Here is a 24,113-nt window from a genome sequence, read left to right as displayed (position 1 = left end):
AAGAAATTCTGCTCGTGTTGATGCGCGGGTGGCCCTTCTGCTTGGAGTGATGTAGTTTCTTTGGTTTGAGTCGAACCTTGCTGCACACCAGGGAGTGGTCAGTGTCGCAGTCCGCACTGTGGAAGCTGCGTGTGATTTGAACGCTGTTTAAAGAGGCTCGCCTTGTGACGATGAGGTCCAGCTGATGCCAACGACATGATCTTGGATGTCTCCAAGAAACCTGGTGACAGGGTTTAGTGTGAAAGAACGAGTTGCTGATGCAGAGGTTATGATAGGTACACAACTCAAGCAGTCTCTGTCCATTCTCATTCATCCTTCCAATGCCTTAGTGCCCAAGGCAGGAGGGCCATGAGTCATGGTCGGCCCCAACCCTGGCATTAAAGTCCCCCAGCAGGAACAGATGCTCGGCATTGGGGATGCTACTAATAATCTTATGGAGTTCCTCGTTGAACTGGTCTTTGTCTTCAGGTGGGGAGCAGAGTGTTGGAGAATAGATGCTGAATAGGTGTGCTGGACCAGAGGTGGTGAGCAGTCGGATGGATAGTATGTGTTCTGAGTCATTTGAAGGTGGTTCTATCATGCTGAGCAAGGAGTTTCTGATGGTGAAGCCCACTCCATGCTGTCTTGGTTCTTCAGGATCCCTGCCCTGCCAGAAGAAGGTGTAGTCTTGCTCTGTTAGAGCTCTGCTCGCAGGGAGGCATGTCTCCTGAAGTGCTGCAATGTCTACATTGAGTCTACTGAGCTCGTTGTTAATGATGGCGGTCTTCCGAGAATCGTTGATTTGTGTAAGGTCTTCCAACAGGCCAGGGCACATAGTTCTGACGTTCCAGCTTGCAAAACAAAGGGCTGGTACCTTCTTTCATTTTTTCGTGCTGTTTGGTGCGGTGTTGCAGTCCGCTTTTCGGGTAATGACCCTGAGCTCCAAGCACCCATTGAAGCAGGTGGACTGTGGCTGGACAGAACCTTATTGACCGGGTGCTGCCCGGTTTGAGGCGGGCGGTAGCTGTCCAGTGAGGTGCGATGACCTCTCTCACCGACAAAGGCAACCCGTGGCGCCCAATCTCTATGCCAATTGAGCTGGACTTACAACCCGTAACTGCTGCCTTCCATGTTGTTTCGGTCGCTGTGAGGCGACTATGGAGTGACCTCTCCATGGAGCATGCCTGGGCGAATGTATGAAGGTTGTGAGTAGCCCAAGTGTCAAACCTCCCCTCTCGGCCTTTCTGGTGGGGTCTAAACGAGTGCAGAGCACAACGTTTGGCACCGGTATGGCTGCAGGAACTGCCGGAAACATGCCAAAGGTGACACATGACCGCCTACGGTGTTCCGCTCCAGATATTCTGTCAGGATTTACTCCCTTAGCCTCGGACTCTCCCGAGATGCCCACAAGGCAGTGGGGTTGTTAGGGCCCCTGCTCAGGGATAGGTGGATGCCGGTGGGAGGAGGGGGTGCGAGGGGGAGGGGTGGAGGGAAAGGGGTGCGAGGGGGAGCTGGGAAGGGGGCTGTAGGGGGGGTAGGAGGGTGCAGGGGAAGGGGGTGCAGGGGGAAGATGGTGCGAGAGGGGAGCTGGGAAGGGGTTGCGAGGGGGGAGGGGAGGAGGGGGTGGGGGAAGAGGGTGCGTGGGGTGAGCTGGGAGGGGAGAACTGGGAAGGGGAAGCGGGGGGCGGGGAAGGGTGTGCAGGTAATAAACCATTTCATCAGTTCCCACCATCAACGCCAGGAAAGCTCATCCGCGTCCTCCGGGAGGTGGGCAACAGCCTCGGGCACCAGTACCAGCAGGAATTCACCAACATTGCGCTGCAGATGCGCTACAAGCCTCACATCTCCCGCGGGCGCTTTGAAGTTATGGCCGAGGAGCCGTTCCGCGATGGAGTCAACTGGGGCCGGGATTTCTCCAATACAACCTTCTTACTAATACTAATTTCCTTCAGGTCCTCATTCCCCCTAATCCCTTGGATCTCTAATTCTGGGAGATTTCTTGTATCTTCCTCAGTGAAGACAGACGCAAAGTAATCATTTAGCTTCTCTGCCATTTCTCTATTCCCCATTATAAATTCTCCTGACTCTGCCTGTAATGGATCCACATTTGTCTTAGCCAAACAGTTCTTTTTTTACCTACCTGTAGAAGCTTTTACTGTCCGTTTTTATACTTTTTGCTAGCTTATATTCATATTCTATTCTCCCTTTCTTTATCAGTTTTTTGGTTCTGCTTTGCTGTATTCGAAAATCCTCCCAATCCTCAGGTTTACTATTATTTCTGGCAACTTTATAGGCCTTTTCTTTTAATCTTTTAATCTTATACCTTAACTTCCTTTGTTATCCACGGTTGACTGCCATTACCTTTGGGGTTTTTGTGCCTTGAAGGATAGTTGCTGTAAACTATGTAATATTTCTTTAAAGACTATCCATTGCCTATATACTGTTATACCTTTTAATGTATTTTCCCAATCCACCTCAGCCAATTTGCCCCTCATACCTTCATAATTTCCTTTGTTCAAATTTAACACCCTGGCTACAGATTAAACTATCTCACTTTCAAACATAATGTAAAATTCTATCATATTATGGTCACCCATCTCTAAAGGTTCTTTTACAACAGGTTATTAATTAGCCCTTTCTCATACTACCACTATTGTTTGGTGTCTTATAAACAACTCCTACCAATGTTTGCTGCCCTTTGCAGTTTCTTAGCTCCACCCAAACAGATTCCACATTTTGTTCTTTCAATCTGAGATCCTCCCTTACTAATGTACTGATCCCATCCCTTATTATCAGCGCAACACCACTTCCTTTTCCTTTTTGCCTGTCCTTGCTAAATGCCGAATATTCTTGAATATTCTGTTCCCAGTCTTGGTCACCCTGTAGCCATGTTTCCGTCAAGGCAATTCGATCATACCCATTTACCTCTATTTGGGCCTTTAAATCATCTACCTTGTTGCGAATGCTGCATGCATTCAGGTAGAGTGCTCTTAATCTTGTCTTCTTGACATTCTGCATTCTAAGCCTAGTTGATGCTCACCTTTGTTTTTCCTGCCTTCTAATGCTACTTTTCTACCTGCTGTTAACCAGCTTTACTTCTTTCCAACTTGAGCTACCCCTCAGGTTCCCATCCCCATGACAAGCTAGTTTAAACCCTTCCCAACAGCACTAGCAAATCTCCCTGTGAGGATATTAGTTCTGGTCCTGTTAAGGTATAGCCTGTCCATCTTGTACAGGTCCCACCTGCCCCTGAACCTGTTCCAATGCCTCAGAAATCTAATGCCCTCCCTCCTACACCAATTCTCCAGCCATGTGTTCAACTGATCAATCCTCCTATTCCTTTGCTCACTAGAATGTGACACTGGGAGTAATCCTGAAATTCCTGCTTTGGAGGTCCTACTTTTTAATTTCCTTCCTAACTCCCAAAAATCTGCTTTCAGAACCTCATCCCTCTTCCTATCTATGTCATTGGTACCAATGTGGACCACGACCTCTGGCTGTTCACCCTCCCCCTGAAAGATGTCCTGCAGCCGCTGAATGACATCCTTGACCCTGACACCAGGGAGGCAACACACCATCGTGGAGTCACATTCACTGCCGCAGAAATGCCTGCCTGACTATCGAATCCCCTATCACTATTGCTCTTCCACCCTTCTTCCTCCCCCTCCTGCGCAGCTGAGCCACCCGTGGTGCCACGGACTTTGTTCTGACTGCACTCCCCTGAGGAATCATCGCTCTTCAAAATGGAAAACCAATTAGCAAGCAAGATAGACTCAGGGGACTCCTGCGCTGCCTGCCTCGTTCTCTTAGACTGCTTGGCCGTCACCCATTCCCTCTCTGCCTGCATGCTCCTAACCACCTCCTGAAATGTGCTTTCCACCTAGTCCTCTGCCTCTTGGATGCACAACAGTGACTCCAGCTGCTGTTCGAGTTCTGAAACCCGGAGCTCAAGCTTCTGCAGCCAGTAACACTTCCTGAAGCTGTGTTTGTCTAGGACACATGGTGCATCCATGACTTCCCACACACCGCAGGACACACATTCCGCTTGGCCGAGCTGACCTGCCATAAAGTAACTTCAAAAAATTTTTATTACAATGAGAAATAAAATAACTTACCAGTTACTCACCAAACAACTTCTTCCCCTGTAGCGAAGAGAGTGGCAGTTACTGGAGGCTGAAAAAATGTAGAAGAAAGAAAGAAAGGAGCCCCTCCCTCATGTGCCAAACTTCCACATTACACTTTGTGAACTCAAATTTATTTTCTTCTTAATTTATAGTTCCCCTCATTACCGAACTCCCTCAATTACCAAACTCCCTTGAGTTAATAAATATAATGTAAAGGATAGCTTTAATAAATGTTAATTTATGATGAAATGTTCATGATTCATTAACAAAGTCCATGCTGCATTTGCAGTTTTAAAAACTGTCAGGGAAGACATAGCAAAAATGTATTATGTTTCAATGACCATTGTTAGGAAAACCCTATGTGCCAAATGGGACATATTAATTTCATCAGCTGGAAACCTACATTAGACTTCTAATGGAAAAATCCTACAAGTTAACTTTTAAAAAACTAGCAGCCAAGATGACCACTGCAATTTACATTTGAAACACCAGGAAGTTGAACTGGAGACGAAAAGTCTAACGAAGCCCAGCCAGAACAATGCTTTGGCTAACTGAGTAGATTAGCCAGATGATGCTCGTTAACGAGCCATTCAAAGTCATCTTCGGGCATGTAATACCTTGAATTTCATTAGAAGATTCCAGAAAAAAAAACTCAGTAAAAACAAAGGGGTCTGATAGAACCATGTGACTGTGCAGAAATTGCAAGTTTTGACACAGACAGCAGACAGGCAGTAACTTAAAAGACAGCAATGAAGCAGGTGGTGCTCTCTCTCTCTCTCCCCCCCAGAAAATATCAAGGATCAACCCAGCTGCGACTGGGAACCACCCAAGCCTACAGATCGCTACAGCCAGTAACCAGGGGAAGAGAATCCACCACCCATTCTGCCTTTTGGAGCCCTGACCAAAGCAAGACAACCACCGAGCACGTGGCCCAGCAAGGACTTCAAGACTACCAAGGCTCCATAGACAACACCTTCCAAACTCGTGACCTCTACCACCTAGAAGGACAAGGGCAGCAAATGCATGGGAACATCACCACCTGCAAGTTCCCCTCCAAGCCACACACCATCCTGACTTGGAACTATATCGCCATTCCTTCACTGTCGTAGGTCAAAATCCTGGAACTCCCTTCCTAACAGTACTGTGGGTGTACCTACCCCACATGACTGCAGCATTTCATGAAGACAGTTCACCACCACCTTTTCAAGAGCAGTTAGGGTTGGGCAATAAATGTTGGCCTAGCCATCGATGCCCACATCCCATGAATGAATAAAAAAAAAGTAAAGGCAATGTGCATCATTTACTATCCAGTTTGAGGACAGATAACCAATGTCATTTGAAAGTTGTATCATATAATTACATTATTTTATAAGTGAACGTTTGCTAAAAAGCAAGAGATTTGGCTTGGACATAAATTGGTTAGTCTGGAGTACAATCTTACTGATAATGACTAAACATTTTATAACTGAATAATACATGCAATAACAGCAGCTCAAGTTTTTGCAGAAAAGCTTTCTGTTACTAATTATCTTGTCAGAACGGAATCAGAATTAACAGTGATAGGCTGAGATATAAATATAAGTGAAATTAAGAGAACTGTTTTATTGGAGGAACTGAAGGGCAAACTTTATTTGTAATTGTGTTTATCAAATTTTGTCACTAGCTTTGGTGAGTAAATGACATTTTGTCCATGAGAGATTCTGTTGTTTCTGTATTTTAGAATCCAGGACCTAGTTTAACAGCCTGTCAAGATGAATCAACTAGTCTTGGCTACCTACCATTAATCCCTCTGTCCCTTCCTGTCCCACTCTGCTTTTCTGTTTTGCATGACTATTCTGAAGAACTATCTGCTCCATCCTATAAAATTCTCCTGATTTGATCACTGCCCTTTTGTTGGCTGCCCTGTCTTCAGACATGCATTACAAGCAGGGTGGAGAGATTGCACAAACATTGATCATCACTGGTTAAATTATCTTGAGACAATAGCAGTGTAAGAAATGGTCTGTCTTATTGCCTCAACTCAATAACCACAATAACAATCCTCTCCTTGAGATTCATGTTTATTGGATGAATTTGCACTCCTGATACAGTGTGAATCCACAGAGGTCATCCGATAAGGACCATCTACCACTCCGTGACGTAGTGTAGCTAGCTCTATTCTGTCAACAGAAGCAATTTGCATTGGCATTGAATATTATTTTGATTGCTAGCTAGCTAATACGGTTGTGCTGTTCTCTCTTATGCTTGTATGCTTAGCTACTTTAGTTATAGGGAGAAATGTGTTTTAAATTGAACTGTGTTTTGATGGCATTAGATTGCTTATACACTCTATATATGGATGAATTGCCCCATGTCCGTGGCTCAGTCAATAATTTTGTCAACTGTCCATGGTGTAACATGTCGGTGCCTATCCCTGCTCACCAGAAACAGCTCACTGATCTCTCTTTCTCTATCTCTCTTTAAGCTGCACAGCTGGCTGCTGGCCTTCACTTCTTCCTTTCAGTTTCAGACCTCGGAAGGCCCCTCAAATTTATGCAGATCAAAAGTCAATAGTCATTTGCCTTTGACAACTCAGGGAGACCAGAAGTCTGACCATAGCAAAACCACCAGGGCCTTCCTTTGTTTCCACATTTTTATAACCAGGTGAGAAAGGTGTCTAGGAGTCTCTTACAGACTTCACCTAGTCTTACTGTAACAGGTTTTAACTTTTCTGATGTCAGGAAAACCCAACCTGCCAAGACTGAGGCACACATTATTTCACCACATGAACATTAAAACTTAAAATTGTAAGCTCTGACCAGAAAGACATTTCCATGGTAACAGACAATGTTGAAACAATGGGGTTTCACTGGATGTTGGGGTTTCCCCTCAACCTGGCACATGTGGTAACTCCTGCAGTACTCCACCACATCTTTGTGGAGTTTTGGCCAGTCAAACTGCTGTCTTATGTGAGCTTTGGTCTTTCGTATACTGGCATATACACCCATTGTTGTCTCGTGGGCTCTTCTTAATATTTCTTACCGGTACCTCTGTGGCACCACTAACTGGTGAACCACTGTCCATTCCTTGCCCTCAGGTCTGTGAGGAGAACTCCATTTCCTCATCAGTACCTCATTCTTTAAATAGTAGCAATCAGGGACTCCCTCTGCTTAACTTTCAGACTGGGCAGCCTGTGTTAACTCTTGCAATACTGGCCGACTCACTGAGTCTCAGCCAGGGAAAATCTATTGAATTCATTCCCTGGGCCGCCTTACTTTCCAAAGAAAGTCTTGGACAGGCAGACCTCATGGTCATCTGCCTGCAGTGCCAATGCAGCCTCCTCTGTGGGAGCTGGTTTGATCTTGGCCTGACCCACTACACTTTTGAGGGATACTGCAGGAGGCCATCTCCTGCCACTGCCCTGTCTCTCCGACCTCCTTCGGTCTCTCTGTCACTAATGGGGAAGCTACCACCTTTGCCCCTGCCAGATCATTACCTAGGAGCGGGTCAACCCCGTCCACAGGCAAACTAGGGACAATCCCTGCGTCACCGGTCCAAAATCTAGGTCACACTCCAAGTGCATCCATGTTAAGGTTTACACTGGCCTCCAATACCATTCACCACCATTCTAGTGGTTACTGCACTCTCTGGCGGAAAGGTCATGCCATTTCCCAGCAAAAGGGATCTGGTGACCCCTGTATCCCTGAGTATGACTATAGGCTTGCTTGCCCCACTCGAGGGGTATAGGGTTACTCTCCCTTCAGATATAAAATCCTGATAACCTTCAGGGATCCTATTATATTTTCCTGCACCCACAGCAGTATTTTTTCTGGGCCTTACTGCTTTTGCAGTTAAAGCCACAGCTTGCTCTGCTGCACTTTCTATCAGGGTTCCTTCTCCTTCCCTGAGCAGGTATGCCCTGATTAACCCTACAGGCTTTCCCTGTAGTTTCCAGCAGTCAGCTCTTAGATGACCTGCTTTATTACAATGGAAGCACACAGGCCTCCAGGTCTCAGTCCTACTTTCAGCACTATCCTTTTTGGCTGGAGGAGGGCCCCCTGTATGTTCAAATTTTTTTCTCTCCCAGGACTGCTTGGGCTCCTATCACCTTCCCACCCATTGTCTTTTTTGGGTTTGTTGGGGTGACGAGGAAAGGTTTTCCCCTGGGGAACCAATTTGTATATTAGAGCAAACTCATCAGCCAGAACTGCGGCTTGCCTCACTCTATGTACTTTTTGTTCCTCCACATGGGTGTTTATAGAGAGTGGAAGAGAGGTTTAAAATTTCTCGAGGAGAATTACCTCTCTGAGATTTTTATACATGGGCTGTACTTTCAGAGCCCTCAACCACTGGTCAAAAGCCAAATGCTTACTCCTCTCAAACTCCAAGTAAGTTTTATCAGCTTGTTTCCGGAGGGTTCGGACCTTCTGGCAGTAAGCTTCCGATACGAGCTCATATACCCCGAAGAAAGCATTTTTAGTCAGTTCATAATTTGATGAACTCTCATCTGGCAACAGGGAATAAACCTCATGGGTTTTTCCTGATAACTTGCTTTGTAGCAGGAGGGTCCAGCTCTCAGCCAGCTGTTTTAACTGCCTTGCAAGCTTTTCAAAAATTATTTAAAAAATGCTTCCATGTCTCCCTCATTGAATTTTGGGATCAATTGGGAAAATTTCAAACTCTCATCAAACGGCCCCAAATTAATTGTATCCTCTATATAGGCCACTGGGGTTACTCTGTCGCCCCCTAGCTAACGCAAGCCTCCTCAGCTCCCTTTCCTCCTATTCCTTCCAAAAAGTTCTTTCTCTCTCCTCTCTCTCTCTCTTTCTCGCTCCTGTCTCTCTTTCTCTCTCCTGTCTCTCATTTTCCTTCTCTTCTCTTCTCTCTTGAATTCCAATTTGAGTTTCCTCTGTTTGAATTGTATTTTTGTTACGTTATCGTGTCTGACTCTAATTCTAATCCTGCTTTTGATTCTTCAGGTTTGAGGGAAAAGTGGTTGGCCACTAGTCTTAGGAGTTCCGATTTCCTAGCTTTGGCATGGAAAGTGATCCCACACTGCTCAGCCATATTCCTCAACTCCTCCATAGATAGAGCCTTTAACTTATCCCAAGTTACTTCAGAGAAGCAGAGTTAACGTTTCGGGTCAGTGACCCTTCTTCGGAACCTTCTTCGGTCACCGACCCGAAACGTTAACTCTGCTTCTCTTTTCACAGATGCTGCCAGACCTGCTGAGTGGTTCCAGCATTTCTTGTTTTTATTTCAGATTTCCAGCATCCGCAGTATTTTGCTTTTATATTACCCAAGTTACTTCACCCTGGGTTAGGGAGGTATTGGCTTTGGCCACAGACATGTTACTATTCTAGCACACAAACCACAAGAAAACCTGTATTGAAGTCTTTTCTCTTTTTGATTGGGATCAATTTGATTTCCCACTTCCAATTTCACGTTTCTCTGTGGGTCCAGTCTCAGACAATAGCCCCCAAATTTCTGTTCTGACCCGGGTGAGGAAGGGCTCCTCTCTTACCCCATTTTGGTTTGGCAATAACCGGGTTTATCTTTTAAAACACAGTGATTTTAGCTTACCCCGCAGTGAGCTTTTGCTCACTGCACTCTAATTATAATTGCAAATGAACCAATCATACAGGTTTTCTTGAGTTTAAAGAAAAAAGATGTAAGTTTATTGGCCTTATCACTCTAACCTGGTTAAAATGACTAAATATGCAACACAACCATGCTCGCATGCATACAAGAGATATACACACACACAAATAGATAAAGAGGCGAAGAAAGAATTGAGGGGGGGGTTGAAGTAGAATTGGTAATAAATGGAATACCGATACGGTTATTAGTGTCCTTGTGCTAGTGTCCTTGATTGAAATGAAGGTCTTGGAGTTCTCACTGGGGCCCAGCGCACAATTTCAGACTTGCTTCTCTAGTACCAGAAGGCGGAAAAGGGGCTTTGTCTGTGGTCTTGAAGTTTACGCTGCCATCATGGGACCCCTGGGACTTTGCTGGAGACAGAGACAGACAGAGAGAGAGAGATCTTCTCCTTTGTGTTCAAATTGCAGTCTGTTCCTTTCTGTGGGGCACAATTCAAAAAGACCAGTCTTACCAGCAAGTAGGTGATGTGACCATCTCATTGACAAAACTCATCTTGCTAATTGAATCAGTGAGCACTCCCATTGTCTCGCTATTCAACTGTCTCTCAGCTAGTCTTGACCTTTTCCGCATGCAAATGTGCAACCATGTTTTCAGCTGTTCAGTTCTGTTTTTTTTTAAACATGTTCTTTGCAATGTCCAGTAAAAAAAATTTCAAGTAGTGTCCCATATGACAAAATTAATATGTTTCCATTTGGCAGGTGTGGTTCCCGTCACAACAGCTTGACTATTTTTAGTATATGGCCTTGGGCTGAATGCCAAAAAGAGTTCACTTTCACTTTGCTGCTGCTTCACTGAGGCAGGACGCAAAGCTCTCAGGGAATCTCTCAGCTTGTTGGCCCCTGCACATACATGTCTGTGTTGTTGCAAGGCCAACTTTATTGTTGACCCAGAAATATGACCTGAATACTGCGTAGCCATGGAATCGCACAAGGTGCCGTGTAGCCATTGGTTGTTGAGTAACACAGTACCTGCTCCTCCAAATTCCCACATAAGTATGCTTTTTATCTACTAACACAACAAGGCCACATACAACAGATGGGACCAGATGTGGACTGTCAGCTATCACCTGTTGGCTCTCTATGTGGAGACTGTCTTCTGAATTCGGACTTAGGGATGTAACTGTCAAAAGAAGTTGCAATGGCATGAATGATGTTTATGGGTATAACTGTTGTGTCAAGATAAGAATGCACCTGTTGTAGAGCACAGCTAACCGACCAGAACCCGACCGGGCTCGACGACATGTCGGGTTAGGGTCGGGTCGCTCTTCTGGGTCTGGCATTCGGGCTCGGGTCGGACTGGGCTGGGTTGGACACAGTGACAGCCAGGACGCCAAGGCGGGAAACATGCATCCGGACTCCGCACTAGTCTGCAGTGAGCGATTCCATCCAAGGTAGAGCACAACCTCTTTAATATAATCAACTTCATTCTGGTGGTGGGGTCGGGTTGGGCACAGGAAAAAAAATCAAAGGACTCGGGTCGGGTTTCAATTGCAGGCCTTTAACCTGTTGAGGGTTCAGAGACTACCTGCTCAGAGGGAGACCCCAGAGACTGACTGACTTTCAGTGAAATGTCAGAAGCTGTTTTAAATCTGGCTTTCAGATTGAGAATTGAGGCCTGTGCAACTTGATAAGAGTGTTTTCAAATATATGCATAATGCAGTCATATGTTTCTCTCCTGCAGAAGTCATTCCATGAATATTTTACCAACTTACTGCAAAGTCCCTGAGATGCAACTATTAGTAACATCTTAAGTCCTACACCAATGACTTTTTGGCTGTTCCGGGAAAAAAATCCACAGCATTTTTGGAACAGATTTTAAAACTTGACATCTTACTTAAATATCATTAACTGTATATCATTAATATCAAAAACCCTTAGCGAATGTAATCACCTCTGTAAATCTGCCAAAAGATGCTTCACCTCCCGGAGGACGTGGATGAGCTTTCCGGACGTCAATGGTGGGCACTGAGGAAATGGCTTATTACCTGCACCAGCTTTCCCCCCCCCTCCCCCCCCTTCCCACCCCCTTTCCCCCCTTCCACCCCCCGTCCCCTTCCCTGCTCCACCCTCTCAGCTCACCCCCTCACAACACCATCCCGACCTGCCCCCCCTCGCACCATCTTCCCCCCGCACCCCCTTTCCCTGCAACCCCCCACCCCCTTACAGCCCCCTTCCCAGCTCCCCCTCGCACCCCCCTCCCTCTACCCCTCCTCCTCGCATCCCGTCCTCCCACCGGCACCATCCTACACCTGTGTAGGGGCCCCAACAACCCCACTGCCTTGTGGGCGTCTCGGGAGAGACCAAGGCTAAGGGAGTAAACCCTAACAGATAATCCGGAGCGGAACCCCGTAGGCGGTCATGTGTCATCTTTGGCATGTTTCCGGCAGTTCCTGCAGCCATACTGGTGCCAAATGTCGTGCCCTGCACTCCTTTGGACCCCACCAGAAAGGCCGAGAGGGGGGTTTTGACGACTGGGCAACTCTCAACCTCCATAAATTTGCCCAGGCATGCGCCATGGAGAGGTCACTCCATACTTGCCTCACAGCGACTGACACAACACGGAAGGCAGCAGTTACAGGTTAGAAGTCCAGATAATTTGGCGTAGAAACTGGGCGCCACGGGTTGCCTTTGTCGGTGGGAGAGGTCATTGCACCTCACTGGACAGCTACCACCTGCCTCACACCGGGCAGCCCCCGATCAATAAGGTTCTGTCCCGCCACAGTCTGCCTGCTTCAATGGGTGCTTGGAGCTCAGGGTCATTGCCCGAAAGGTGGACTGATACACCGCACCAAACAACACGAAAAAAGGAAAGAAGGTACCAGCCCTTCGCTTTGCAAGCTGGAACATCAGAACTATGTGTCCTGGCCTGTCGGAAGACCTTACACAAATCAACGATTCTCGGAAGACCGCCATCATTAACAACGAGCTCAATAGACTCAATGTAGACATTGCAGCACTTCAGGAGACTCGCCTCCCCGCGAGTGGCTCTCTAGCAGAGCAAGACTACACCTTCTTCTGGCAGGGCAGGGATCCTGAAGAACCAAGACAGCATGGAGTGGGCTTCGCCATCAGAAACTCCTTGCTCAGCATGATAGAGCCTCCCTCAAATGGCTCGGAACGCATACTGTCCATCCGACTGCTCACCACCTCTGGTCCAGTACACCTACTCAGCATCTATGCTCCAACACTCTGCTCCCCACCTGAAGCTAAAGACCAGTTCTACGAGCAACTCCATAACATCATTATCAGCATCCCCAACACCGAACACCTATTCCTGCTGGGGGACTTTAATGCCAGGGTTGGGGCCGACCATGACTCATGGCCCTCCTGCCTTGGGCGCTATGGCGTTGGAAGGATGAATGTGAGCGGGCAGAGACTGCTTGAGTTGTGTACCTATCATAACCTCTGCATCACCAACTCGTTCTTTCACACTAAACCCTGTCACCAGGTTTCATGGAGGCACCCAAGATCGCGTCGTTGGCACCAGCTAGACCTCATTGTCACACGGCGAGCTGCCTTAAACAGTGTTCAAATCACACGCAGCTTCCACAGTGTGGACTGCGACACCGACCACTCCCTGGTGTGCAGCAAGGTTAGACTCAGACCAAAGAAGTTGCATCATTCCAAGCAGAAGGGCCACCCGCGCATCAACACGAGCAGAATTTCTCACCCACAGCTGTTACAAAAATTTCTAAATTCACTTGCAACAGCCCTTCAAAACACTCCCACAGGGGATGCTGAGACCAAGTGGGCCCACATCAGAGATGCCATCTATGAGTCAGCTTTGACCACCTATGGCAAAAGTGCGAAGAGAAATGCAGACTGGTTTCAATCTCATAATGAAGAGCTGGAACCTGTCATAGCCGCTAAGCACATTGCACTGTTGAACTACAAGAAAGCCCCCAGCGATTTAACATCCGCAGCACTTAAAGCAGCCAGAAGCACTGCACAAAGAACAGCCAGGCGCTGCGCAAACGACTACTGGCAACACCTATGCAGTCATATTCAGCTGGCCTCAGACACCGGAAATATCAGAGGAATGTATGATGGCATGAAGAGAGCTCTTGGGCCAACCATCAAGAAGATCGCCCCCCTCAAATCTAAATCAGGGGACATAATCACTGACCAACACAAACAAATGGACCGCTGGGTTGAGCACTACCTAGAACTGTACTCCAGGGAGAATGCTGTCACTGAGACTGCCCTCAATGCAGCCCAGCCTCTACCAGTCATGGATGAGCTGGACATGATTAGATTAGATTAGAGATACAGCACTGAAACAGGCCCTTCGGCCCACCGAGTCTGTGCCGAACATCAACCACCCATTTATACTAATCCTACGCTAATCCCATATTCCTACCAAACATCCCCACCTGTCCCTATATTTCCCGACCACCTACCTATACTAGTGACAATTTATAATGGCCAATTTCCCTATCAACCTGCAAGTCTTTTGGCTTGTGGGAGGAAACCGGAGCACCCGGAGAAAACCCACGCAGACACAGGGAGAACTTGCAAACTCCACACAGGCAGTACCCAGAATCGAACCCGGGTCCCTGGAGCTGTGAGGCTGCAGTGCTAACCATTGCGCCACTGTGCCGCCCTAAACAGGCCCTTCGGCCCACCGTGTCTGTGCCGACCATCAACCACCCATTTTTAATACTAATCCTACACTAATTCCATATTCCTACCACCTCCCCACCTGTCCCTATATTTCCCTGCCACCTACCTATACTAGGGGCAATTTATAAAGGCCAATTTACCTATCAACCTGCAAGTCTTTGGCATGTGGGAGGAAACCGGAGCACCTGGAGGAAACCCACGCAGACACAGGGAGCACTTGCAAACTCCACACAGGCAGGACCCAGAATTGAACCCGGGTCGCTGGAGCTGTGAGGCTGCGGTGCTAACCACTGCGCCACTGTGCCGCCCAAATACAGCCAATCGGAACTCAGTGATGCCATTGATTCTCTAGCCAGTGGAAAAGCCCCTGGGAAGGACAGCATTACCCCTGAAATAATCAAGAGTGCCAAGCCTGCTATACTCTCAGCACTACATGAACTGCTATGCCTGTGCTGGGGTGAGGGAGCAGTACCCCAGGACATGCGCAATGCCAATATCATCACCCTCTATAAAAACAAAGGTGACCGCGGTGACTGCAACAACTACCGTGGAATCTCCCTGCTCAGCATAGTGGGGAAAGTCTTTGCTCGAGTCGCTCTGCACAGGCTCCAGAAGCTGGCCGAGCGCGTCTACCCTGAGGCACAGTGTGGCTTTCGTGCAGAGAGATCGACCGTTGACATGCTGTTCTCCCTTCGTCAGATACAGGAGAAATGCCGTGAACAACAGATGCCCCTCTACATTGCTTTCATTGATCTCACCAAAACCTTTGACCTCGTCAGTAGACGTGGTCTTTTCAGACTACTAGAAAAGATTGGATGCCCACCAAAGCTACTAAGTATCATCACCTCATTCCATGACAATATGAAAGGCACAATTCAACATGGTGGCTCCTCATCAGAGCCCTTTCCTATCCTGAGTGGCATGAAACAGGGCTGTGTTCTCGCACCCACACTTTTTGGGATTTTCTTCTCCCTGCTGCTTTCACATGCGTTCAAGTCCTCTGAAGAAGGAATTTTCCTCCACACAAGATCAGGGGGCAGGTTGTTCAACCTTGCCCGTCTAAGAGTGAAGTCCAAAGTACGGAAAGTCCTCATCAGGGAACTCCTCTTTGCTGCCAATGCTGCTTTAACATCTCACACTGAAGAGTGCCTGCAGAGTCTCATCGACAGGCTTGCGGCTGCCTGCAATGAATTTGGCCTAACCATCAGCCTCAAGAAAACTAACATCATGGGGCAGAACGTCAGAAATGCTCCATCCATCAATTTTGGCGACCACGCTCTGGAAGTGGTTCAAGAGTTCACCTACCTAGGCTCAACTATCACCAGTAACCTGTCTCTAGATGCAGAAATCAACAAGCGCATGGGTAAGGCTTCCACTGCTATGTTCAGACTGGCCAAGAGAGTGTGGGAAAATGGCGCACTGACACGGAACACAAAAGTCCGTGTGTATCAGGCCTGTGTCCTCAGTTCCTTGCTCTATGGCAGCGAGGCCTGGACAACGTATGCCAGCCAAGAGCGACGTCTCAATTCATTCCATCTTCGCTGCCTCCGGAGAATACTTGGCATCAGGTGGCAGGACCGTATCTCCAACACAGAAGTCCTCGAAGCGGCCAACATCCCCAGCTTGTACACACTACTGAGTCAGCGGCGCTTGAGATGGCCTGGCCATGTGAGCCGCATGGAAGATGGCAGGATCCCCAAAGACACATTGTATAGCGAGCTCGCCACTGGTATCAGACCCACCGGCCGTCCATGTCTCCGCTATAAAGACGTCTGCGAACGCGACATGAAATCCTGTGACATTGATCACAAGTCGTGGGACTCAGTTGCCAGCGTTTGTCAGAGCTGGTGGGCAGCCATAAAGGCAGGGCTAAAATGTGGCGAGTCAAAGAGACTTAGTAGTTGGCAGGAAAAAAGACAGAGGCGCAAGGGGAGAGCCAACTGTGCAACAGCCCCGACAAACAAATTTCTCTGCAGCACCTGTGGAAGAGCCTGTCACTCTAGAATTGGCCTTTATAGCCACTCCAGGCGCTGCTTCACAAACCACTGACCACCTCCAGGCACGTATCCATTGTCTCTCGAGATAAGGAGGCCCAAAAGAAGATCATTATCTTATTTTGTTGTACTTGATTAATGTTAATGCAAATGGTGTAAAATTAGTATACACTGATCATGCTATCTCTGTGGCAAACTTGCAGATAAAGCACACAGAAACCTGCAGTGATGCAATCATAATTATTTGCCTTTCAGCAAGAGCATTATCATTGTCAGGTGCATGAATGTCTCTGGCTATTAACACGCTGGTTAAAAAAACAGTAAAAAGGATCAAAAACACCCCACCAAAGTCAGAGCATATCCACCAAACTGTACAAGCAGAGGCAAGGGGCTGGATTCTATAGAGCCCACGATGTCGGGATCCTTGGTGGACAGGGTGGGATGGGGTGGGGTGGGGGTTGTCTTGAAGATGGCCCTGGATGAAGCCCAGCCCAATATTGCCAGTGGCGGCGAGGCCTCGTGGTGGCCCCTCCACCGCTCGGCAACGGGATCGCAATTTAAACATGTAAATAAATTAAAATGCCTGCATTAATTACTCTCCTTTCACCTCCTGAAGTCCTGCCTCAATCTTCACCCCAGCAGCCGGCACTGGATCTCCATCTGGGGAAACGAGGCACAGCACTGGTGGGGAGGGGGGAGAGGGGAGGGTTGTAATTTAAAGTGTGTGCAGTTGGTGGGGGGGAAGTTCAGATGGTTAAGGTAAGTGTTTTTTGAGGGGGAAGGGCAAATAATTCATGTAATTTATTGAGGGGCTGGGAGGGGACAAAAGAGAGGTATTTATTTCTTTAATGCCATTTAACTTTAAATATTTAAATTTGCTGGGAGGGCTAACAGCCCTTTAAAAATGGTGTCAGTGCCTGCCGACTTGCAGCTGACGCCATTGCCGGGGATTGACAGCCCGCCCCCTCCATGTGATTGGGGTGGGGCAGTCTGCCCTGGCTAGTTAAATGAGCCACTGCGCTTGGAATCGTGGCGGCTCTTTGGCGTGCGGCCCACTTGGGCGGCTGCCATTTCTTTTCACCCACCGCAAATTTTGACAGAGCGCTTATAGAATTCAACCCTAGGATACCTGTCCTAGCTATACTGTGCTATTAATTAATCAGAGGAAAAGCTGTTTATCCCATGCAACACAACATATTATCAGGACCACTGACTTTGAGTGAACATGGCAAGGTGCATTCATAATAGTGTTGGAGAGTTCAAGATATAATTAGTGTAACGACCAAGTGAGATGGGGTCTAGGGGTTCCCTCTCAGATTTTGTCTGGTTTAACTGTAACAGGTTTAATTTTAAAACACTGTGTTTTTAGCTCCGCCTTAGGGAATCCTTGTTCACTGCTCCAATTGTAAGGCAAAGAAATCAAACAGGTTTCCTTAGATTTAAGCAAGAAAGGTAGAAATTTATCAATCTTAAACTCTAATCTGGTTAACGACTAAGGATATGCAACGCAACCACGCTAGCATGCATACACAATAAACATACACGCAGATAGAAATAGAAAAAGTAGAAAAGAATAAAGAGGAAAAGTTTGAGGCAATATCTGGTAGTTATAGTTCTTTAAGTTCAATGTAGAGTCTTTAGTTGCCGGTACATCTTGCAATTCATTGAGGCCCAGTGCACGATTCAACTTGTTGTGATGTCGGAGTCTTTTCCCTCTTGAGGTTTATGTGTCTTCCATGGGTCCGGTGGCTTGGGAGAAAGTCAGAGAGAGAGAGAGAGCGGCTTCTTTGTTGCAGCTTCAGTTGCACACAAAACTTCTGTTCCTTTCTGTGTGGCACAATTCAAAACCCCCCAGGTTGCCCAGTAGGTTAGTCATGTAACTAGCTCCTTATTTGGAACAGTCTCTCCTGCGAGGTTTGTGGATTGTATTACCTTAGCAGTCTCTGGAATGCGCTTCCTTACACTTTCAATGTCTGGTGATCAAAATCCATTTGGGTTAATTGGAGCAGAGAATAGTCCTTTGTCTCCACAAACAGTGTCTCTTAATATGTAAATGTCCTTCCAGCTCAGTGTCTGGTGATCTTCAAACAAGTCATTTCTTCTCTCCAACAACAGTTTAAAATCAATGTTCATGTGACAAAATTAATATGCCTCATTCTTGGCAGGTGGGGGTCTGCATGACATTGATCTTAAATTCTGTGATTATGTGCACTTTTCTGTGGAAACTGTAAATCAGTGTCGTTAACACCTATTAAGTTAATTAACTATGTGGTTCACCTCATCTCATCTTTGGCTAAAGTCCAGGGTGCAGAGGAAGATGATAGGGGAGATGATCAGCTTGCTGGGAAGTAGGAAATATATTGTGGGTAGACTGTAGATAGTAGTTCTAGGGAGTGGTGAGATGGGGGCATTTGGAAACTAAGCTCTCGTCACCTTGGGAGGGTTCTCCTTGTGTCTCGTTGAATTAGCAATGTGATCAATAGAATGTGAATGATGGAACTTGGGAGCATTAAGATGTTGTGAGGTTCTTAGACAATTGGAAGAGGGGTTACAGGATGTAGAAATATGGAAAGGAGAAGTCCTGAAGTTTATGATCATTGCAAAAGAGGTACCAGCATCTGGTAGGTTTAGGAAAGCAGTGTTGGAACACTAGGAAGCATCCTGGATTACAGGAACACCGACAATAGGTGTTGGGGGAATAGACTTGAGAGCAATTCATGGAGGGAGGTGGGGACAGAAAGCAGTGAATGGGGATTGCAACATGCTACAGAAAAAAGCACAGCAAAACACAGAGATGTCAGAGAAAAGTATGGGCATATTTTCTGGAAACATGGTCATTTGTATGGGAGCTTTCAATGTACTCCCGTTTGCTGGTGCAAATCCCATTGGGAGACCTATAACCCAGGAAAATTAACTGAGGTCATCAGCATGTGGAATTCCTGCTCGGACCTTATGGCAGCACAATTAACAAAACCCAGCCCTTAATGTATTATTTTTCTCTGTGACAGGTTTACTACCTGAAGTGCACTGGAACAGCTTCAGAAAAGTTCATTTTTCCTTGGTACATCTTTATTACATATTTATAATGTCTTTCTGGTGTCAATAGCATTCATTAAAGGTAGTCTAGTCCAGATGAAATGGGCTGAGAGGAAATTCCAGCGCTGCTACTGCAGCTGAAAGGGCCGAGGCAGCCATTTTGTGTTCACAACAGTGTGGCTCACTTTCTTCCTGGCGACAGACCTTTGAATGAACTTTCTTTGCTGGGCGTCCAATGATAATGAGTTGAGGAAAATGAGGGTGAAATTGGCCCCTCTACGTCATTGCAACAGGTGTAGGTTCAGTAATATTTGTTGGGGAAGCTCCAGTGAATCGAGAGACAGCTGCACAAGTACAATGAAGAGAGAAAGCTACCTTAGTGTTAGAGTAGTTCAAGGATTCTTGCATTGATACTCCTCACCTTGATGAGGACAGATAATAACCAGAAAAATATTAAAGGCTACATGGGAATGATTTCGAGATAGAAATTTTATCTCTGAGCTCACCGAATAGTTTGAATCATATTTCCTGGTGTATGATTTTACTAGAACCTCTAACAATCTTTAACAGGTGCCTGATAATTTATTTCCAATTGTACATGATAATAACACTTAATATCCCTTGGAATTCCTTCACTAATTACAAATTCCCCACATTTTTCCAATAATTTCTCAATGTTCTTCAGGTCATTTCCAACATTAGCTTAATAGATTTATCACTCAGAAAGCCTATAATAATCCAGTTGAAATGCTTTTATCATTGATTGCCTTAAATGGTAATACCACCTGAGATCCCAAATACCATAACATAAATGATACAAATTGTTGGAAGGCGAAGCATTAAAAGAAAAAGAGAGAACCTTCTGGAAAAATTTCTTGGCAAAGATTGCAACATATTATGGTCATTTAAAGAAAATTTATTTTGGAGATTCAAAGTGAAGGAAATCTTTTACTTCACAAACATTCATAAAATGTTGACAATAATGAATAACCCACAGAGCACCTTGGGTATTTCTTAATAATGATACAATCCAACACTTATTTTACTCTCATTGCTATAGTGAAACATTTTGGAATGAGTTTAATCTTTTTTGCCTGCATCAATTTAAAGATTTCGCAAAATTTAGAGCTTGGGGACATAATTTGCTGCATTAGATCAAACGAATGTTATGTGAAGCAGTTTGCTATTAATCTTCCTATACAGCTGGGAAAATTCCATATTCATGAAGCTAAATTTCTTAAATGTAACCTAACTGGAATTTTTTTGTAATAAACAGGCAAATTTTATGCAAGCTATTGTGAAGATTAACACCTTCTATGCCATAAAAACTTGAAATTGCTTCAATTCTTTTAAATATGATAAACTATTTCTCTTAACTCTTTGAAGTACCTCTCTATCACATTTCTGTGACTAAAATATCCCAGCATTTATCTTGGTTTACTGTTGCAGTATCTATGTTCAGAAGTCATTTTCCTTTTTTAAAAAATGGATAAATAAGACTCCTTCTTTATGAAAAAGAAGGGAACGAGCAAAGCCTGATGCACCGTGGGGTACATGAGTCAATAAGATCTGATGCCGGCCCAAATGAGGCACAACTCGATGAAGCAAATGAGATCTGTTTCAATGCATGATATAGAAGCCAATGAGATGTGACTGAGTGATAATGGATATGAGAACCATTATGGTAGATACCTGACGCATTGATAGAAAAAGGTCAGAAAATGAATCCTATCTACATTAACAATCTCTCTCTCTCACTCATTTAGATCGGACAAGACATTTCACTGGATCATTCTATACCATAGTCGTTACTTTTTGTCTTTCAGTGATAACTATTCTTACTGAAGAAAGAGATCATTATTAAAGAGTTTAATCAGACAAGGTTGATATTATTGCAAAAAATAATTATGATATATGAAACCCTAAATGGTCCAATGGCAAAGATACCTTAATTCAGGTCAAAGGGAGACTTGTCATTGCAGTTATATATTATTTATTTGTTTATTTAGAGATACAGCACTGACACAGTCCCTTCGAGTCTGTGCCGACCATCAACCACCCATTTATACTAATCCTACATTAATCCCATATTCCTACCTTCCCTCAATTCCCCTACCACCTACCTATACTAGGGGCAATTTATAATGGCCAATTTACCCATCAACCTGCAAGTCTTTGGCTTGTGGGAGGAAACCAGAGCACCCGGCGAAAACCCACACGGTCACAGGGAGAACTTGCAAACTCCGCACAGGCAGTACCCAGAATCGAACCCGGGTCGCTGGAGCTGTGAGGCTACAGTGCTAACCACTGCACCACTGTGCCGCCCTATTAGGTTATTGGAAGATCAGGTTCTCAACAATTTAAAACAAATTTAATAAGTTAAAGCTCTAAATGGTTCTGATTTTTACTCCTTTTTAAATATTTTACCTGGTTGTAACTTCACAATATCAGCTTTTCAACAAGATCTGATCATGGCCTTTCTCCATATTACAGAGACTTTGAACATGAGAACATAAGAAATAGGAGCAGGAGTAGCCATTCGGCCTTTTTATTCAGCTCTGCCATTCAACAAGATCACAGGTGATCTTCTATCTCAATTCCACCTTCCTGCATTATCCCCATATCCCTTAGCACCCAAAAATCTATCAATATCCATCTTGAATATACTCCACAACTGACCATCCATACCTCTTTGGGGTAGGGAATTCCAAATGTGCACAACCCTTTAAGTGAAGGGCTCCTAACTTGTCTCAGATGCTGAAGCAGTCTGTGTTAGAAATGCAGCAAGACCTGGACAGCACTTAGGCTTGGGTTGATGAGTGGCAAGTAACATTCGTGCCACATAAATGCCAGGCAATGACTATCTCAAACAAGAGAGAATCTAACCATCTCCCCTTGATGTTCAATAGCATTATGATCACTGAATCCCTCACTATCAACATCCTGGGGGTTACCAATGACCCGAAACTGAACTGGAATAGCCATTAAAATTCCATGGCTACAGGAGCAGGTCTGAGGCTAGGAATCCTGCAGCGAGTAACTCATCTCCTGACTCCCCAATGCCTATCCAACATCTACAAGGCACAAGTCAGGAGTGTGATGGAATACTCTCCACTTGCCTGGATGGGTGCAGCTCCAACAACACTCAAGAAGCTCGACACCATCCAGGACAAAGCAGCCCGCTTGATTGGCACCCCATCCATGAATATTCACTCCCTCCACCACCGATGCACAGTGGCAGCAGTGTGCACCATCTACAAGATGCACTGCAGCAACTTACCAAGGTTCTTTAGATGGCACCTTCCAAACCCGTGATCTCTACCACCTAGAAGGACAAGGGTAGCAGATGCATGGGAACACCACCACCTGCAAGTTCCCCTCCAAGTCACACACCATCCTGACTTGGAACTATATCACCATTCCTTCACTGTCACTGGGTCAAAATCCTGCAACTCCCTTCCTAACAGTACAGTGGGTGTACCTACCCCACATGGACTGCAGTGGTTCAAGAAGGCAACTCACCACCACCTGCTCAAGGGCAATTAGGGATGGGCAATAAATGCTCTCCTAGCCAGTGATGTCCACATCCCATGAACGAATAAAAAAAATGTTATCCCTTCTTTTCACTTCAGAGTATAACAACTGCTCTGGCTAATATGTGCTTGGTGCTTTTGAATGGCCTGACCCTCATCCTTGGGCATTGTTGCTTGGGCCCACAGCTGCCTCTCCTGAAGTTTCCTCAACAAAAAGGTGAAGTCCTAACCTTTGGCTGATCAGTTATTTTTACACAAGTGCTGATGAGGCCAAAAGGTTTCAACACAGCTGTTCGTGCAGGGCTCAGAGATAACCTCCACTTCTGGAATTAACCACAGGTAGAAGGAAAAGAGAACAATTGTTAGTAATTATTTTCTTAAGCACTAGGCAGTTATAGTGTGTGCAGGATGACTGTCAGCACCTTTCATTAGTTGCTATAGCAGTAAGAGATAGCTTCCCTCGAACCTCTTCTTGTTTGTTGTCACTTCTTGTCACAACATGACCTGAAGCCTGGAACCTTTGTTCAGAAATTTGTGTTGTGAAGAAATTATTTCAAAGGTGTTGCTGGGAGCCTTCTCTGTTGTGCTGCCATGCAAAGTCAGTGCATCATGAGGCAAGCAGAGAATCTAAGATTTATTTGAAAAATGCACTTAAAAATTGAACAAATTAAAGAAAATATAAAGTCAAAAAAAGCCACAACTGCAAGGAGAGAAATGCGACAAGAGTCTTTGAATGTACAGGGGACTCACCAGCGAGCAAATGTCACAGCTGCATATAGAGGAAGGAGAAAGCAAACAGTGTGTTTATCCTGCAACAGTGATTGCTCAGGTCAGTGTGTGTGATCAATGGTGGAATGTGAATACTATTAGGGGTCATAAACAAACACAAAATTTGCACTTATATAGTATCATTAACATAGACAAACTTATCAAGAGTTAAGGGAAAAATGGAGACCAAACCAAAAGATGGAGGTATCAAGAGGGGTGCCCAGAAATTTAGTCAAAGAGATGGGTTTTCAGGAGGGTTTTAAGGGATAGAGAGGCAGAGAGACAAAGGGATTAAGGGAGGGAATTCCAGAGCATGGGACTGAGGTAGCTGAATGCATATAGCTGTCAATAATGGGCTGAGCAGGGTGGGGCATTATCGTTGGATGCAAAGATTGTGGTATACAGGTAGAAATTAAG

This window comes from Heterodontus francisci, chromosome 7 (genome assembly GCF_036365525.1).
Source record: "Heterodontus francisci isolate sHetFra1 chromosome 7, sHetFra1.hap1, whole genome shotgun sequence".
Classification (NCBI taxonomy): domain Eukaryota; kingdom Metazoa; phylum Chordata; class Chondrichthyes; order Heterodontiformes; family Heterodontidae; genus Heterodontus; species Heterodontus francisci.
This window is presented reverse-complemented; position numbering follows the sequence as displayed.